Below are 12,321 nucleotides of genomic sequence, written 5' to 3' on the forward strand. Positions count from 1 at the left end.
GAAATAATTGAATTCTGAAATGGTATCATACAAAATCATTTTTTTTAAGTTAATGATCAATTTTGTTAACTCAATAAAATAATTTTGTTGAACCAAGAACATTAACGTTTTTAAAAATAGTAAATTTATTCAAAGAAATATTTAGTTAATGTTATATTATGTATAATTGATAGTATAAATATTTAGTTAAAAAGAACAAATCAATATAGTCAACAAACAAAATAGTCAAAAGAACAAAAAGAACAAAATATTTTGTACAAATATTTGTTAAGCCAATCAAATCATCTGCTTGGCAACATAACAATCTTCCGGTTTTATTAAACCAACAAAAATTTTATTGAAAAAAATAATTATTTCTCTCAGTGTAGAAATGTTTTTTAATGCTATATCTAGATTTATTTTATATATCGTTTCACATAACGAATACTTATAATCAATTTAAAATCACGTTAAACTAGACACTAAGTAATAAACGAACAGTGAATGCAAATTTTCATTGTTACAGAAGTATGTGTGTACAATAAAAAAAATTAACCCCACCACCGCTATTCCCGAAAAATTCTATCCCTATTTCATATATAATTCTTTAAAATTCGGTCTATTAACAAATAAGTAGTTTGCGGAAAACGTTGCAAGAAAACGTTGCATCTGTGCCTGAGTTTACCCCCCCTTACTGTCGACAAAGACGTAGTTCTACGTCAAAAATATAAAAATAATTAAAAATAAGTCATTAAAATATTTAGAGGAAAGTCCCCTATTATGAGATAGGAATCCTAATATGAGATGGCGGGGTTTTTTCATGGTGGGATCAACAGATGGGGCCTATATAGGGCCTTTTAGCTTAACATATCTCATATTAGGATCCTGTCTCATAATAGGGGACTTTCCTCTACTACTCTACGATTATTATTTTCTAAAATATAACAATTAAAAAATCGGTTTCGAAAAATTAACCCCACCACCGCCATTCCCGGAAAATTCTACCCCTGTTTCATATATAATTCTTTAAAATTCGGTCTATTAACAAATGAGTAGTTCGCGGAAAACGTTGCAAGACAACGTTGCAAGAAAACGTTGCAAGAATAACCCCACCACCGCCATTCCCGGAAAATTCTACCCCTGTTTCATATATAATTCTTTAAAATTCGGTCTATTAACAAATGAGTAGTTCGCGGAAAACGTTGCAAGACAACGTTGCAAGAAAACGTTGCAAGAATAACCCCACCACCGCCATTCCCGGAAAATTCTACCCCTGTTTCATATATAATTCTTTAAAATTCGGTCTATTAACAAATAAGTAGTCCGCGGAAAACGTTGCAAGAAAACGTTGCAGTCGTGCACCCGAAGTTACCCCCCCCCTCCTTCGGGAAAGACGTAGTTCTACGTCAAAACGTTGCAAGAAAACGTTGCAAGAAAACGTTGCAAGAAAACGTTGCAGTCGTGCACTCGAAGTTACCCCCCCCCCTCCGAGAAAGACGTAGTTCTACGTCAAAAAATAGGAACATTCATTAAAGCTTAATTTGCGTTAAATTAATTGACTCGAATAAATAACGTTATAATAAATTGAATTCAAATCGGTTGTTCGTTTGTTGTTTTGTTCAAACATATATATTCATCGTCGTTGACATAAGAAATAGAGGATAAATCTAGAACGTAACATGTTGATAAATATACTGATCTATTATAAGCGAAAGTTCTATTCGCGAGGAAACTCAATTTTAACTGTTATAGATTTCTTAAATTTCCTAAATTTCTAAATGTAATATTTTTTATTACGTTATATTACAGTTGATCTTATTTTATATAGGAACTTACTGTAATACGCAAAATACAGATGTATGTGTGTTCAGGAATCGCGAGAAACCTCGCGTCTCATCCGTTGGTTTCGAGCGTTAAATTTCTGTATTGCTCGCCGTGTTTTCATTACGCGTGTTTATCGGCTAAACCTTGTCGGAACGCGACCTATTCCCGCGAAAGCTACCTGTTACCCGAAATTCTCGTTTGCTCCGTGGAAACGATCGCGTTACTCGTCGAACCTCCCTCTCCTCGCGCGCTCGCAATTACCGTGTAGACACTCGATGTGAATACCGCTCGCCTCAGAACTCCTCGTGACATCGTAACAGTAACATTAAATTTCGATACCACCAATACTGCCTTTTTGATTAGTCGTTCCTATACCAATACCTTGACCGCCGAGTCCTTTTTACAAGGCTGTACCAGCCAACCGCGCTTTGCGAAACGAAACACACTCGTTGAGCGCACAATGTGTAAATTCTAAATGAAACATTAATGACTTTGTTAATTTTACACGTAACTTTAAAATCAGTTTGAGTGGAATAAAAATTATATATTTCATGTTTATAATCTTTTCCAAAATTATTTATATTATCTTCCATACATGTTATATCTTCAATTTAAGAGAGCTAGATAATTAAGTATTTTATTTTGATGAAACTCATCTTGTACAGTTTTTACATTGAAAATAATTTTTCTCGAAAATTATCGAAAAAATTTATTCTACAGTTCTTGAAATGTTCAAAATAATTTCTACATTTCTTATTTTCTTTCGCGAAAAATTATTTTCTCGAATACAGACGATTTGTCATACATTACATTCATAAATCGTACTTTTCTCTCTAAGCGGAAAATATTTTGCTAGTCACAATTTACGTTTGACTAGAACTGAATAAGGGAACAGTACAAATAACAGAATTAATTAATAAGCGAACTCATCGCAACGATATATTTTATTAAATTGTATCGATTTTATATAAGTATTCTGTTGCTTCCTCATAGAGGAAGCTTTGTTTTCATAAACTTTGTATATGGACCTTTAATTGCATATAAAACTAGATCTAATCAACCAAATGTTAATAAATTATATATGAAATAGGGGTAGAAAAAAGACCGAAGAGAAAATTGTTTTTTTAGTTTTCGATGCCAATGTGTTCCTTATGTTCTAAAACGTCGAAATATCGCATTAAAAAAAATGTCGGTATGTGTGTATGTATGTATGTGCCAAATTTACCGAAATTTTTATAACTCCAGAACTAATCAACCAAATCTTAACGAATTATATATGAAATAGGGGTAGAAAAAACTGAAGAATATAATAGAATTAATAAAAATTGCTAATAATAAAGGGGTTACCGATTTCTGTTTAAAAAAACAGCCAAACTTACCAAAATTTCTATAACTCAAGAACTGATTAACCAAATTTTAAAGAATTATATATGAAATAGAGGTAGACAAAACTGAAGAATATAATAGAATTAATAAAAATTGCTAATAATGAAGGGGTTACCAATTTTTATCTAAAAAAATCTATATGATTGCCCTAATTTCTGCAAATTTTGAGATATCGAGCTTAATTTTTTTTTATGGATAGAGTATCATTAAAGGTAGGTAGGTGTTGAATTTAGCAATGATCGGTGAAGGGGTTACCGATTTTTGTCTAAAAAGTGTACAAGTTATACATGTAATCTTAGATATAGAACGTATAATTAAAGGAAGGTTGTTTTGAATTTCGCGAAGATTGGTGAAAGGGTTACCGATTTCTGCCTAAAAAATATATAGGGTAGACCGAGGCGAATCGGATTACTAATTAGCACGATAAAATAGCTCGTTTGAAAAAAAAAACACTAACGAAAACTGTCTTAAAACTTATATTGATCCGATTCGCCTCGGTCTACCCTAAGTTATTTGATGGATAGAGTATCATTAAAGGATGATTGTTAATGAATTTGGCGAGGATCGGTAAAGGGATTACCGATTTCTGCTTAAAAAGTGTATAAGATGTACATGTAATTTTATATAGAGTATTATTAAAAGTAGGTTGTTCTGAATTTTGCGAGAATTGGTGAGAGGGTTACCGATTTTTGCTTAAGGGGTAACGCCACTCTAGAGTCCCAAAAAAAGCCAATTTTTGATAATTTTTTTCAGAAATACAATAATCATAAATGAAAATCGGTTTAATTCTATTTATTATCTATATATTAAAGTATAAAAAAAATTTTTATTAATTTTTTATTGACAAAATGGCGGCGCCAAAGCCATTGATCCAAAGTGATCTAGAGTGGCGTTACCCCTTAAAAAATGTGTAACGATTTCTTCTTAAAAAATGTGTAAGTATCTTTAATGATACATACTCCATCCATAAACAAAAGTGTGCAAGTAGAAACTTGCACATTGCTTCCTTATAGTTTTTAAGTGTGCAAGTAGAAACCTGCACATTGCTTCCTATATGAAGAAGCCAAATTAATAAATATCTACTAATAATTATGCATAAAAAAAACAGGCTTCCTCATAGAGGAAGCAATGTGCAGGTTTCTACTTGCACACTTAAAAACTATAAGGAAGCAATGTGCAAGTTTCCACTTGTTCGATAACGTAATTACTGGAAATTTAGTAAAGTCAAAAGAAGAGTAGATTGATCATAAAAACTGGTAATATCTGTGTGTGTGTGTGTGTGTGTGTGTCTGCGTTTATAATGTTGTGTTATTGGTAGCGGAATATAGTACTTAGAGTGTTATAAGTAACGAATAATTACTTATATAATACTAATAATAATATAATAATACTAATTCAATCAGGTCTCCTCAATAACGTGCGAGATCGACAAGTATTATTTACATTACATAATATGCTATATGAAATACTGATCTATATCGATTCTTATTTAGATTCTGTTAAAAATTATCCAATTATCTTTCTCTCAATCTTCGTTTTATTTATTAAGCCTAATATGGTTATCGCTACTTCAGCATAAGAGTTTTATAAATAAGAATTCATGTCATGAATATCGATAAGATTAAATTTTATTAAACTAGATTAATGAAATTAACATTGTAAATAATTGTTTATTTTTTTTTTATGTAACTTTCAGTTGCGAAAATATTTGGACAAGTCGTGAGAGAACGTGAAAAATATATTTTTAATATAGCATGCGCATATTTATTTTATTGGATTTAAATTGTGATTTCTTCCATCAAAATACAAATGTACAAATATATTTGTGTTGGAGTGAAACTTACTTCTTTATGTTCTTATAGCTTGACCAAATATCTTCGTAAATAATGAATGTTGTATAAATAATTGTAAAAATTGTGATATAAAATAATTGTGATGCATAATAATTGTATTGTATTTTAACAAAATTGTTATAATTGTTTCTTATCCTCTCGTTCTCCTTTATCCCTATAAAGATTACAGTAGAGAGAATCTCGTACTTTTTTGTTTGTATTTTTTTTTAACACAAACATTTTTACAGGTGCTGCAAGCGAAATTTGGCATAGCATTTCAAAAACTGCTTTTAAACAGCGGCCTGATATTTATCGTGGCAATTGCATTTTTTATTGGCGGAAGTTCCGGAGATGTCTCTGCCTTGAGTAACTGTACTCTCTCAGATAACCGTTTACCGGGTTATATAATACCAAAGCACTATAACCTTAGGCTAGTACTGGATGTAGACACAGAAGTTCGAAGTGATTCGTCTACATCGTTTCTAGAACATTTGAAACCCAAGCGAGCAAAACACGACTTTTTTCTCTCCGGCGAAATCGATGTCAACATCGACATTCTTCGTTCAACGCAAGATATATATTTCCACGTTCGAAAATCGATAGATATAATAGATAAATCGTCAACAAAGCTGATCAGCAGCAATGGTACGGAATATTCCCCAATAGGGAACTATGATTACTTTGACGCAGAGATTAAGGTCCTCCGTTACAATGAATTACTGGCTGGGGAGTACACATTAAAAATGAAATTCAAAAATTCTAGTACGATTTATATAAATGAGATAAATGAATTGTTCAAGGCTTCTTATAAAGAAGAAACGGGAGAGTTGTAAGTAAATGTTAACACATCGTTACTCTTAATATTGTAAATAGGATATTTACTATTATTCTCCATAATTTATTTCTACATATGTAGGGGAGACCGGGGCCTAACCGTCAGTTTTTTTTCGGTGCCGATTTTTAATAAGAAAATAAATAATTTTAGTTAAATATGGTATACCACTGTAAAGAGTGAACCTTTAGCTACAAAATTTATATAGGAAATTTTTATCTACGTCGCTTTGTTTAACCGGTATAGAGCAAAAACGACAACGGTGGAAAAATTGAAATCTTAAAAATGCCGGGGTTTAACCGTCACACTGCATTTTCAATACATATACGTATATCTAATCCTGAAAAATGATAAGATACATTTTAATAATTGTTTTTTAAGAGAAAAATATAAAAATTTATTTAAAATTTTTATGCGAAACATTATTAAAAAATAGTTACGAGGGTTCCTCTTTCCGCAGAAGTCACTCGCCCGACTTGTTTCACTCCTCGATGTCCGATGACTCTATTCGGTGTCTGAACGGTTGTAATTTCCGTCTCATCCATATTCCATATGCAGTGAGCCTGGAAATGCCCGGAAATGCCTTGGAAATGCACCTGGACTGCTTACTGACGGATTAACTCCAAACACAAGTTTCAGGTTTGATCGCCCACGAAATATTAGACATCAACGATAATGAAAAAACTACACTGGTCTCGTGTTCAGCATGCATTACTCTTTATAATCACGTACCTCGAGATTTGGAGAGCAAATATTATTGCAGATATTACAAAATTTCCACGCGCAGAAAATGTAACTTTCACCTTCCGAAAACACGTTTGCCCTCGTAAAAATCATAACACGGCAGGTAACCTGCCGAAACTTCGTTGGTCACATGGGTACCATAAGCAGCGTTTACAATGTTAATAGCGAGTTCGCACAATATACAGGTTCCGAGATATTTGATTTGACGGTTCAACCCCGGCGACGGTTAGGCCCCGGTCTCCCCTACAGTACACAGCGACTATCGCCATTCTGAATTCTTTAAACTATGTAAAATTTAATGGAATAGACCTCATTACATATATCTTTTTAATAGCGCATAAAAAGTGTTTTAATATTTAAACATAGTTATCATTTCTCCATAAACAATTAACGAGAATTAAATGTATTAATGTGCCAATTTAAAAAATATTTGATTTCATTGTATTTTTTGTGAGATATAAATATAAAAGTGTAAATTCTTATTTATATTTCGAATTATATTATACATTATTACTTTTTAAACATGAAAGATATGTTTAGACATGTTAGAGAAAAATTATGTTTGCGAAAAAATACTTTAATTATTCTATTAACTTTATTTGTTCATATTCTAGAGACAAAAAGAGAGAAAGACAGATAATGTCATCCTACATGTACATTTATACATATATTGAAGAAATAATGCTATATATTTATAATGTATTCAAAATCTAATATAATAGTAGTACAGTGATAATGCACTATAAAAAAATAAAAATAGTATTTAAAATAGTTCTAGATATAAATATTTTCTAAATATAAATATTTATAAAACATATTTGTAAATTTTCAATTTCAAGCACTTTTACAAAATTGATTGAAAATTTATTCTTATCTACTGAAACACGTTGTTAAAAAATTATAGTTCGGTCTTCGCGACACGTTTCCAAGCGACCGGAGCCCGAGGGGTGTTCCCATGTTGGGATGATCCAAGATTCAGGTCCACTTTTAACATTTCTGTGAAATATCGTTCCAAGTATAGGGTCTTGTCAAATATGCCGGTAAAAAAAAAGAGACGTAGAAGAAGAAAACGAGATGCGTTGGACGCATCTTGAAACAACTCTTCCGATACCTACTTATCTCGTGGCGATTACGCTGAACGAGTTCGGCGACTCTGATTCTATTAACGAAAGAATTTCCATATCGAGCAGCCCGAACGTAAGAAAATATACAGCATTAGCTTACGAGGTTGTTAAAGAAGTTACATCGCTGTTGGAATCCAAATGGAAAAACATGAAAAAGATTCCGAAAATGGATCACGTTGCAATTCGCCCCACATTTTTGGGGCGACGGCATGTCGAATACTGGACTCACTTTATATAGGTAACATTTAACTTAATTAAGAAGTAATATTAACCCATTAAAAGGCAATGTTATTTTTATTATTAAGTTTCGATACTCAAGTTATACAAATTTGTACGCCTAGATGAATTTGCCTTTATTATGCTTTTATAAATTATTTGAGACAACTCTGTTTTTTCTCTATATTTGCTTACAAAAATTATTAAAATTTTTCTTTTCTAATTATTAAAGACGACAACTACTTACCCGAAATGAGTGGCATCGTGGCAACGTCGCATAGCCGGCGCGTGCCGCCGCGGCGGCAGCATATCCCCTCCAGCTGGGTAGTTCGGACACGAACCACCAAAGACCGACAATATCGAAAAGTGGATGTATACATAGCACGGACATGAACCAAATTCATCGACAGTATCGAAAAGTGGATGTGACTCGTAGTTCCAATTCCTGAAAGTGGATGTGTGGCGTTACTGTACGGCCTAGCAAAAGCGTCCCAAGAAAATCGCCGTCATTGCGCCTCTCATCCTTCTCTCTGGTGTCGATGAATTTGGTTCAAGTCTGTGCTATGTATACATCCACTTTTCGATATTTGTCGGTCTTTGGTGGTTCGTGTACAAACTACCCAGCTGGAGGGGATATGCTGCCGCCGCGGTGGCACGCGCCGGCTATACGACGTTGCCACGATGCTACGCATTTCGGGTATCGTGTCTCTTGCCTCGCCGACTGCCAAGTCGACGATGCGCTACGTCATATTTATAAATATTTATTTAATCATATTTACAATTTTTATATTTATAACTTTTAAATATGCATATATATATATATATATATATGCATATTAAAAAAATATATATATATATATTTATTTATAAATGTAAAAATTATAAATAAAATGAAATAAATATTTATAAACACTAATTCAGGAAGGCAAGGATTTAGGAGTTAGATTTAAGAGTAGAGAGAGCTATGCATAAATAAAATATATATTAATTGTTACTTTATTATTTATTGAAGATTATTTTTGGTAATAATATATATGTTGATGCCAGATATATCTTTTTCTTCACCAGCTCCGCCTCTTCCTATTCTTCTGCCTCTGCCTCTTCCTCGGCCTCTACCTCTCCCTCGCATCGCGATAAAACAAGACAAAAAGAAAAAGAAAAGGAAATATGTGTGTGTGTGTGTGCAGCGTTACAGCGTAACATATGTCTTAGATCTTAGATTGTTATCTATACTAATTTATTTTGTATATATACATATACATAAAAGGTATATGTTTTACGCTGTTATATATTATTTATCATATATATAGAATATTTAAGAAATATTAAAAAATGTACAAAAGTAAATACGGAACGCATATCTTTATTTCATTTTAAAAATTTATTGAAGCAAAAACATTTTAGTAAACAGTTTATACGAATTATTTATTCAAATTGTTTGTTATTATCTAATAATTTTTGATAGTATATAATCTTGATAAGACTTTCTTGCCTTGCCCCCTTGCCTTGCCATGCCCCTTGCCAAGCCTTGCCATGCCCCCTTGCCATGCCATGCCCCTCCCTCGCTCCCTCGCTCCCTCGCTCCCTTACTCCCTCGCTCCCTCGCTCCCTCGCTCCCTCGCTCCCTCGCTCTCTCTCTCTCTCTCTCTCTCTCTCTCTCTCTCTCTCTCTCTCTCTCTCTCTCTCTCTCTCTCTCTCTCTCTCTCTCTCTCTCTCTCTCTCTCTCTCTCTCTCTCTCTCTCTCTCTCTCTCTCTCGCTCTTTTTCGCTCTGCTCCTCGGGCGGTTTATTCGTGGCCGTTCCTTCGCCGGCCATCCTCCGGCGTGCGTTTAATCCACCGGCCATCCTCCGCCGAGCGTTTAATCCATCGGCCATCCACCAGCCATCCTCCGTCGTGCGTTTAATCCATCGGCCATCCACCAGCCATCCTCCGGCGTTCGTTAAATCCACCGGCCATCCTCCGGCGAGCGTTTAATCCATCGGCCATCCACCAGCCATCCTCCGGCGTGCGTTTAATCCATCGGCCATCTTCCGGCATGCGTTTAATCCACCGGCCATCCTCCGGCGAGCGTTTAATCCATCAGCCATCCATCAGCCATCCTCCGGGGTGCGTTTAATCCATCGGCCATCCACCAGCCATCCTCCGGCGTGCGTTTAATCCATCGGCCATCCACCAGCCATCCTCCGGCGTGCGTTTAATCCATCGGCCATCCACCAGCCATCCTCCGGCGTGCGTTTAATCCATCGGCCATCCACCAGCCATCCTCCGGCGTGCGTTGAATCCATCGGCCATCCACCAGCTATCCTCCGGCGTGCGTTTAATCCATCGGCCACCCACCAGCCATTCTCCGGCGTGCGTTTAATCCACCGGCCATCCTCCGGCGTGCGTTTAATCCATCGGCCATCCACCAGCCATCCTCCGGCGTGCGTTTAATCCATCAGCCATCCATCAGCCATCCTCCGGGGTGCGTTTAATCCATCGGCCATCCACCAGCCATCCTCCGGCGTGGGTTGAATCCATCGGCCATCCACCAGCCATCCTCCGGCGTGCGTTTAATCCATCGGCCATCCTCCGGCGTGCGTTTAATCCATCGGCCATCTACCAGCCATCCTCCGGCGTGCTTTTAATCCACCGGCCATCCTCCGGCGTGCGTTGAATCCATCGGCCATCCACCAGCCATTCTCCGGCGTGCGTTTAATCCACCGGCCATCCTCCGGCGTGCGTATAATCCATCGGCCATCCACCAGCCATCCTCCAGCGTGCGTTTAATCCATCGGCCATCCTCCGTCGTGCGTTTAATTTACCGGCCATCCTCCGGCGTGCGTATAATCCATCGGCCATTCACCAGCCATCCTCCGGCGTGCGTTTAATCCACCGGCCATCCTCCGGCGTGCGTTTAATCCATCGGCCATCCACCAGCCATCCTCCGGCGTGCGTTTAATCCATCGGCCATCCATCAGCCATCCTCCGGCGTGCGTTTAATCCATCGGCCATCCTCCGTCGTGCGTTTAATCCACCGGCCATCCTCCGGCGTGAGTCTAATCCATCGGCCATCCACCAGCCATCCTTCGGCGTGCGTTTAATCCATCGGCCATCCACCAACCATCCTCCGGCGTGCGTTTAATCCATCGGCCATCCACCAGCCATCCTCCGGCGTGCGTTTAATCCACCGGCCATCCTCCGGCGTGCGTTTAATCCATCGGCCATCCACCAGCCATTCTCCGGCGTGCGTTTAATCCACCGGCCATCCTCCGGCGTGCGTATAATCCATCCGCCATCCACCAGCCCTCCTCCGGCGTTCGTTTATTCCATCGGACATCCTCAGTCGTGCGTTTAATCCATCGGCCACCCACCAGCCATCCTCCGGCGTGCGTTCAATCCACCGGCCATCCTCCGGCGTGCGTTTAATCCATCGGCCATCTATCAGCCTTCCTCCGGCGTGCGTTTAATCCATCGGCCATCCACTAGCCATCCTCTGGCGTGCGTTTAATCCACCGGCCATCCTCCGGCGAGCGTTTAATCCATCGGCCATCCACCAGCCATCCTCCGGCGTGCGTTTAATCCACCGGCCATCCTCCGGCGAGCGTTTAATCCATCGGCCCTCCATCAGCCATCCTCCGGCGTGCGTTTAATCCATCAGCCATCCTCCGGCGTGCGTTTAATCCACCGGCCATCCTCCGGCGAGCGTTTAATCCATCGGCCCTCCATCAGCCATCCTCCGGCGTGCGTTCAATCCACCGGCCATCCTCTGGCGTGCGTTCAATCCACCGGCCATCCTCTGGCGTGCGTTTAATCTACCGGCCATCCTCCGGCGTGCGTTCAATCCACCGGCCATCCTCCGGCGTGCGTTTAATCCATCGGCCATCTATTAGCCTTCCTCCGGCGTGCGTTTAATCCATCGGCCATCCACTAGCCATCCTCTGGCGTGCGTTTAATCCACCGGCCATCCTCCGGCGAGCGTTTAATCCATCGGCCCTCCATCAGCCATCCTCCGGCGTGCGTTCAATCCACCGGCCATCCTCTGGCGTGCGTTTAATCTACCGGCCATCCTCCGGCGAGCATTTAATCCATCGGCCATCCACCAGCCATCCTCCGGCGTGCGTTCAATCTACCGGCCATCCTCCGGCGTGCGTTTAAGGACGTTCTCCGGTCCTTATACTAGAGAAAATCGATTTTCTTAGGATTTTCTTGAAACTGTGAATATACGTTAATTTAGGTGTGCTTTATGCGTGGTATAAATTTCAGTACCTCTTCCGGTATAAAAAATAAAGATACTGAGCCTCAAAGTTTCAACTTTTACTAATGAAAAGGTTTTCCAGGCCAAACGGTAAGAGATACGAGGTTGGCCAAGAGGACCAAAGTTGCTCCTCTCGTCGAGTTCTAT

The 12,321-nt window shown here is 38.3% G+C and overlaps 1 long non-coding RNA gene across 1 annotated transcript; it reads left to right on the plus strand.

Annotated features, from left to right (window-relative positions):
• The first annotated feature begins 403 nt into the window (after positions 1-403).
• On the plus strand, positions 404-7,079 carry LOC139773711 (uncharacterized). The gene is made up of 2 exons (XR_011718409.1): positions 404-5,850; positions 6,314-7,079. It is a non-coding gene; the product is annotated as an uncharacterized lncRNA (long non-coding RNA).
• The last annotated feature ends 5,242 nt before the right edge of the window (positions 7,080-12,321 follow it).

Source organism: Temnothorax nylanderi, unplaced genomic scaffold, assembly GCF_030848795.1.
Source record: "Temnothorax nylanderi isolate EJ_2023f unplaced genomic scaffold, tnyl_v1.0 TNYL_tig0067_pilon, whole genome shotgun sequence".
Taxonomy (NCBI): domain Eukaryota; kingdom Metazoa; phylum Arthropoda; class Insecta; order Hymenoptera; family Formicidae; genus Temnothorax; species Temnothorax nylanderi.